Consider the following 8792-nt stretch of genomic DNA (forward strand, 5'->3'; position numbering starts at 1 on the left):
TTCCTTTTGTCATGCGAGTCTTCAAAGTATCAGGATGGATACAAAATCATGCAAAATTAAGAGGTGGGTAGAACATTTTATGAACTTTCTCTTGAAGAAGATGGTAGCAAAAATAATAATGATAGAATTAGAAATGACTTATCGGATGCCGTTCCAGATACGTTTGTTAAGTAATAAAAATGGATATTCAGAAAACAAAATGAAGTTATAGAATAGGAGGTTGAAGTACAATCAAAGCAAGTGTAATAGGCGCATGGGAGGACTCGATTCTGATTTTTTTCTAGGAAGAAGGTAGAAGTAGGGTTCATTGGGAAGTCTATGACGATGCATCCTCATATAGACTATGTGAATTAATCCTTCAAAATTTAATTTACAAAATATTTTTATAAGAAAAGCATTGATTAAGAAATCTTTTATGGATAAAGGCTTGAAAGGTAAAATATAAAAATTATGTAAATGTCAAACAAATTCATCATAGAAGAAGGTAAAATAAACAACCTACATAAATTTAAGAAATCTTTTGTTGATAAAACGACATCACTTGATATATATTTTTATAAAAAGAGCATTAGTTAAGAAATCTTTTGCGAATAATTATATGAAAATATTTGAATGACAAGTCATATGTAAGTGGAACAAATTAATCATACAAAAAAATAAAGCAACAACTTACATAAATTTAATTCTAAAAAATTATGTTCTAACTATCCAAAAGCTAAATTCATTTTTTGTCTTTATTAAACCTCCCGATCTGAATACATGTCCAAATGCATAGGTTAGACTTGGAAAGCTTAATGAGTATCACCAAGGTTCAATATTGGTTAAGTTCAAGAAATTGTCACATTCGTTGAACAATTTAAACCCCCAAAACATTTTAAATCATCATAAAGGCTCACAGGGTCATTTCAAAGTTTGGAAATGGGTTAGGACGGTACCCTCGGTATCGTTCCCAGATGACGATTTGTTCATATGATTTAGCGGTTTGGATGAATTGTTTGCTTCTATCGGGTTCACCGATCTGTGAATTAAATGCTTTAACTATTCCTTGATTATTCAACATTTTCTTTGACTATTCATTGCATGCAAGATTCCTACCAACTTTAATTTGATTTATTGCATCTAACTAGCTTTTAAACAATATTCACCAACCCATGAGTATTTATTTATTTATTTTTGCTTTCTTTTTATAAGTTTATGATGAATACAAAATTTACTTATTTGTAGTGTGATTTGTTTGGAAATATTATACAAACTGGTTCAATTCCTCCAATTACCTTCAATGAATTCCTGAGGCAAAGGTAAACAAATCGGTTCTAACCAAAGACGCAAATCCACGCAAGGCGGTTCAAGTCAAAATATTCTATTTTCTTCTCCAACCTTTCAAAACCGAAATCCAAACTATCAACAATAGCAAAATTACCAACAAAACCAAAACTACCATCAAAACCAAAACTATCCACAACAATATTACCCGATGCAACAATCTTACAACACATTTACGATTTCAGAGGAAAATCTGAGTTATAATCTATGTAATCAGTTTTCTCAAAGGGTTTCAGAAACTCAATTCCAATCTTCCCAACCCAAGCATTTCCAGTTCCGTGATTCTCAGAATGTAGAATCTAAGAGTTCTAGTGACGATCGATTCTCGAAAGAAACAAAGAAGAAACTAACGAGGAGTTGCAACCTTTTGTCGAGAAAAAATGCACCTTTACAAACCGCCAGAAGTCAAAGAAATGGGTGGAACGCGAAGAGTTTGCTTTGATTAGGGCATATGTTGATTGTTCTCAAGATAAACAGCGTGGAAACCAACGACGGTTCGATGCATTTTGAGATCGGGTTCTAGAGCGTTTTAATGTTCAAATTGGAGATAAACAACGTGGAAACCAACGACGGTTCGATGCATTTTGAGATAAACAGCGTGGAAACCAATGACTAGTTAATTTTAATTATCGTTTTAGGATTTTAATTATTTTGTCTTTTTGAAGTGTTTTTTTAATTATCATGTATTTTTTCTATTTGTAGTGTGGTTTTTTAATTAATGTTATTTTTAATATTATTTTAGATTTTTTTTTTGTTTTAAATTAGCAAAGATTTTTTTTTAAATAAAAAATGCTATATTTTATTTTATTTTATATTTTTTAATTTAATTAAATGATGTGGCAAGTGGGTTGGGAAATATATGATTTCTATGTGTTGTGGGTTGGGAAAGATGAAAGTGAGAGAATAGAAAAAAACTCATGTGGTAATGGGTTGAGAGGATTGAAAGGGAAAGATTCCATCCTCCCTAAAAGAATAGATAAACATCACATCTGAAAAAGAAACATATCATTGCAAAATATCACTAAAATATCAACAATATATCAACATATACATAATGTAATGCTTTATATATATGGACACTAAGTAACTAGGATAATATGAATATCACATCAGATCAGTACAAAAGGTAGCTAGCCTCACATGCACCAGGGCCGACTCAATCAGTTTAGGGCTCTAATCGAATAAAAAATTTAGGGTCTTTTGACATTTAGTATATTTAATGTTATAAACCCTGATCCTTTATCCGGGTTTGAGACCGACAATAATAAATAAAAAATTTACAAATGACGGGTTATTATTTTTATTATTTTTATTGTATATGTTTGTTGTGAATATATTTTATGACATAAAGTTAATTTTTTAAGCATTTTTAGATGCAAATTCTTTAATGAAAATTTTATTAACTGTTTTTCAGACAAAATAGCTAATCCATTTAATCTTTCTTGTGACATTGTAGATTTAAAAAAAAAATTAACAGTTTTAATTTAGAAAAACTTCTTTCTGCAGAGACAACGGTTACATGAATAGTTAACATAATCGTATAGGCAAGATATGCATTTGGAAAGAACCAAACTTTTTAATGTAATTAAGTATAGTAATAATTATATCATCTTCTAAATGTACAATGTCTTGTAAAAGTTTTAGCTCATGAAATAAATTTAAACCTTCAATATTTAAGCTATCATCATGCTATAAAGATTTTTCAAGATTTAAACAATATTCTTTTAAAGTATTTTCATCAAATGATTTTAATTTTTCTATACTAAATAGAATACCAAAAATATTTTTGAACTCGTTAAATTTCTCAAATCTACTTTTTAAGTCAAGTAATGACTTTAAATACTATATATAAAATGTAATCACTTTTAAATAATTGAAGATGAGTTTTAATAGTTTCATTAGCAACATTTTCCTCATATCGTCTGTTTCTTTGAATGATACGTTTTTCAGGAAATTTAGGTTTTACGTTCATTTCTAAAGCTAATTCTCTTGTATAGTCTAAAGCCTTTTCAAATCCGTTTTCTCTATATTCTTCAAAGAAATACAAAAGTCCATTTAGTTGATCTATAACATCATTGATACACATATCACTTGATTGCAAGCTTTTACTATCAATTTCAATAGCAAACAAAATATCGTACTAAATAATCATTCCTAATAAAAATTCATAGTTTTTAAGTTGATACGTAGCTATACATTTAGTTCCACTTTTAATTTTTGGATTTCCACAATTTTTGGATAATTGTAAAAGTGTTTTTCTTAATTGTGGTGCTTGAAATCTAATTGCTTTTATACTTTCTACCCTACTTTCCCAATGATTTTGTAATAATGATTTAAGTGTTAGGTTTGATATATTATCTTGTAATATTTTCCACCTTTGAGTTAATGACGCAAATATCGAATATATATGTGGTATAACTCCAAAAAATTCACTAGCTTTATCACACGAATTAGTCATATTACAAATTGCTAAATTTAAACTATGACAATCACAATGAGTATAGAATGCTCTAGGGTTAATATCTAACAATCATTTCTGTACACCTTGATGTATTCCTTTCATATTTGAACCATTGTTGTAACTTTGACCCTAACATCATTTATATCTAGTCCTATATTTTTAATTTCATCAACTATAGCATCATATAAGCATTTACCGGTTGTATTATCTACAATTAAAAATCCTAGAAAGTATTTCTTAACTTCTATTGGAATTGTTGATAGATCTAAACATCGTAAGATAATTGACATTTGTTCATTATGACTTGTATCATGAGTACAATCAAGTATTATTAAAAAATATTTAGCCCTTTTTTTTTTTTTTTTTTTTAATAATTTTAGTTTTAACTTCTTCACCTAATAAACCAATAAGTTCATTTTGCATAGTATGTCCAAGATAATGATTATGAATTTCTTTGTCATTAATTCTCCTAATATATTCTTGTATAATAAGATCAATTTCGGCAATCATTTCAATTATAGTTTAAAAGTTACCATTATTTTCTTCATAAAAATTTTCATTTGTTCCATGTAATGTTGAATTATTTTTTCCTAAAGTTTTTACTACAACAATGATTCTTTTTAACACATTTTTCCAATGTTCTTTTTCTTTATTTATTTGTTCTTGGATTTACTTGTTAATTGTTTTATTAGTTGCTAATCTAGTTTGTAAGTCAATCCATGACCTCATATTAAGAATATGTCCGTTAGTTGCTTCATGTCCTTTTAGTATAGAAATATTGTTCCAATTACTGTTATCTTTATGTGCTAGTGAACATGTAGATTTATTCACATTAAATAATTTACAACAAAAAACAAAAAACTCTATCTACATCTATGGAATAAACCAAAAATATTCATTCGTATTTTTCTCCATGTGATATTGTTTGCATATAAAGAGATGTACTAAAACTTCTTAAATGTTAATCTTTTGGAAAATTAAAATCATAAATCTTAATAGGCCTTTTTTCTATGATTCCATCTACTTGGATCATGTATGTTTAAATGCTTGTTATCCTTTTTAATATTAGTTTGTTCATTATCAATATCGGTATTAGTTTGTTCGTTATCATTATCAATATTAGTTTGTTTGTTATCATTTTCACTATTAGTTTGTTTATTATCAATATCAATATTAGTTTGTTCGTTATTATTTTCAGTATTAGTTTGTTCGTTATCGATTTCAATATTAATATGTTCATTATCATTTTCGATATTAGTTTGTTCATGATCATTATTATCAATATTAGTGTGTTCTTGTTCATTATCAACATTAGTTTGTTCTTGTTCATTATCAACATTTTTGTTTGTAGTTAAAAAAAATTAAAATGATCTTTTTTGTGATTCTATAAAAGCTTCTTATTGCATTTTTCTTTTCCTTTTTAAAGCCCCTGATTCGTATTTTCTCTTTGATATGATTATTAAGTATTTTATTATTAATAACAATGAACAATCACCAAGACAACTACTATAAGTATAGAATATATGGATTAGAATTATACCACCCTTGAGATAATGGAAAGCTCAAATCTGGAAAACTGAAAACTCAAATTCATTCCAACCTGATATCTGTTGTAATCAATGAACAATAGAACAAAAAAATCATATAACATAACAAATAAGAAACTTGATTCCAAATTCCAAAATCCAACTTGACACAGTCAATATTAAAAAAAAAATTAAGCCCCATTAACCCTAATAAAAAAAATTTATTTCTTTTTTTGTGAAGAAAATAGAAAATATTTTTAGCATTACTACAGAATCAAAAATAAATTACAACATATTGTATATTAAACAAATCTAACTTCATCAAAATAACTATACTGTATTTTGTATTTATTTGGTGTAGTGCATCAAACAAATCAAAATAACAAAAATTAACATAGATAATAGATTATCAACTTTCACAAATTGACAAACCACAATCATAGATAATCAGAGGAAAAATCGAAGAAGAACAAGAATGGAAGAAGAACTTACTTTTCAAAATTCATGCATCAACAAATCAATTGAGTTCTTGAGTCTTAACACCTGATAGCATTTCCGAAAGAAGAATTAAGTCAATCAACAATGGAGGTAACCATTTTTTTTTCTGATTTTTGAACAATCAAAAAATCAGATTGAAGAATAAGATCAATTAATCAGATTCAAACGACAGAGAAAGAAGAAGAATTGAAGAATAATCATTGAGTCTGTGAGTCGCATTCAATATATAGTGTAGATCGTTTGGTTAAATGGTTTCTGCAGCCTATGTGTGTGATTTACGAATGGAAATTGAAGAATTTTAATTGTCACTTAATTATGCCCTAATTGAGCTTTGAGTTAAGTGAGACCTCTTAGAAGTGGGGACCCTAAGCAATGGCTTAATTACTTACACACTAAGGCTGACCGTGCGTGCAAGCGAGACATATTTACAATACTATCATTTCACCATAACATAGGTACCCTTAACGAAAATGTTCACATAAGTCATCTTCCCATCCTAAGTGAATGCACAAGTTCATGAAGAAAGTATAATGCAAAACATAGTTGTTCTTATTTTTAAGAAATTCATTTCAAAATAAGTTTCATGAAAGTCCGCGCACAATCTTATTTATAATATTCACATAACATAGATAAGAAATATATTCATCAAATCATCAAAACAAGATAAGGACATGTATTCTTGGTAATAACTCACCTTGGAAAGAGTAAGCATACTATTTCATTGATAAATTCACGACATGTATTCTTGGCAATAACTCACCTTGGAAAGAGTAATCACTTCATTTCTCTTCTAGTGTTTTTGGACACTTAGTGTTCGACGAAGATTACCAATAATTCAAGTAATAATTATTAATCACATTCATTTCATCCTAATTCAATTTACTCCTTTTAAACACTTATTTTATACCTTTGAATATCTTATTTTATACATTGCATAACATTATTTAAGTACTAGAGGGATAATACAGATAATTGGGTTTGAGTTGGACCAAATACAACTAGCCTCTAAAATAGTGGAATGACGACAATTTTCGTTTCAATTGTCGGTTAAATTTTCGTTTCAATTTTCCATTATATGTTAATATTATATTCAATAGATAGAATTACTTTAAACTATCTTGTCAAACACCGAATTACTTTTTTAAAATAGTTTTTCAATATAATATTATTAAAGTAAGTCTTAGTATAAAATTTTAGTATGCGGTTGGAATGTAAACTATATATTTTTTGTTAAAAAATCTTAATTTTAGTGTTTTTTTTAGTGTTTTATGGTTGAAGTTGACCTTAAAGCAACTTCAATCACCCTCCAATTATCATCATTTTCGTGTTTTGGAGGTCAAAAATCTTCCAACTAACCGTCAAATTTAACATCATTTTTGTGTTAGTTCACTTTTGTCACACCTCCAAACCGAATTGACGGAAACATTCGGGGGCGAAGGACGTCATGTATAGTATCACAACAATGCATAATAGTAAACAAGCAACAACATCATTCATTGTATTAATAATATATTCAATACAATTGTGTTTTGTGTATAGTTTATAAGACACCAAAAGGGAAAACTACAATAAAATCCCTACATATTGGCCTCATAATCGATTTAGTCCCTGTATATTTTTTTTATTCAATTAAGTCCCAAATACCGGTAATCGTATTCAATTTAATCCTTTGACCCGGTCAACAGGTCATCCAACTTTCAAAAATTACATTTTTGGCCCAGATTTCAAAATTTATTACAAATTTGATCCAAAATTTACACTTTTGGCCCGGATTTTAATTTTTTTTACAAATTTGGTCCAAGCTTTACCTTTTTTGCCCAAATTTTAGAATTTTATTATGAATTCATCCTAATTTTAGTTTTTTTGCAACTTTTTTTTTTCAAAAAATTGTTTCTAATATGTTTTTTCTTTATAAAATCATATTTATACCAAAAAAAATGTATTTTCACATAAAAATCTTATATTTTCTATATAAAACTTTTTTTAAAAAGTTTTTTGTATATGAAATATCTAGTTATAAAAATATGTATTTATTTAGTATATAAATATATATAAATTTGTTTTTATAAAAAAATGTACACACACCTATCACCTTTATATATATATATATATATATATATATATATATATATATATATATATATATATATATATATGCACACAAATAGGTGTGTCTATATTTTTTTTTATTAAATCGTGTTTGTATATGAAATATTTAGTTATAAAAAAACTTTCTTCAAAAAGTTTTTTGTATATGAAATATTTAGTTATAAAAATAAGTATTTATTAAGTATATAAATATATAGAAATCCGTTTTTATGAAAAAAAATGTATACAAACACCTATTTTATCTATTTTTTTTATAAAATCGTTTTTGTTTATATTTTTTTTTATAAAAACATGTTTGAATATTTTTTTTATATAATACGTTTTTGTATACATTTTATAAAATGTATACAAACACGATTTTATAAAAAAAATATAGATACACACCTATTTGTGTGCATATATATATATATATATATATATATATATATATATATATATATATATATATATATATATATATATATATATATATATATATATAAGGTGATAGGTGTGTATACATTTTTTTATAAAAACAAATTTATATATATTTATATACTAAATAAATACATATTTTTATAACTAGATATTTGATATACAAAAAACTTTTTAAAAAAAGTTTTATATAGAAAATATAAGATTTTTATGTGAAAATACATTTTTTTGGTATAAATATGATTTTATAAAGAAAAAACATATTAGAAACAATTTTTTGAAAAAAAAAAAGTTGCAAAAAAACTAAAATTAGGATGAATTCATAATAAAATTCTAAAATTTGGGCAAAAAAGGTAAAGTTTGGACCAAATTTGTAAAAAAAATTAAAATCCGGGCCAAAAGTGTAAATTTTGGACCAAATTTGTAATAAATTTTGAAATATGGGCCAAAAATGTAATTTT

This window comes from Lactuca saligna, chromosome 5, assembly GCF_052625555.1.
Source record: "Lactuca saligna cultivar CGN05327 chromosome 5, ASM5262555v1, whole genome shotgun sequence".
In the NCBI taxonomy this organism is placed as follows: domain Eukaryota; kingdom Viridiplantae; phylum Streptophyta; class Magnoliopsida; order Asterales; family Asteraceae; genus Lactuca; species Lactuca saligna.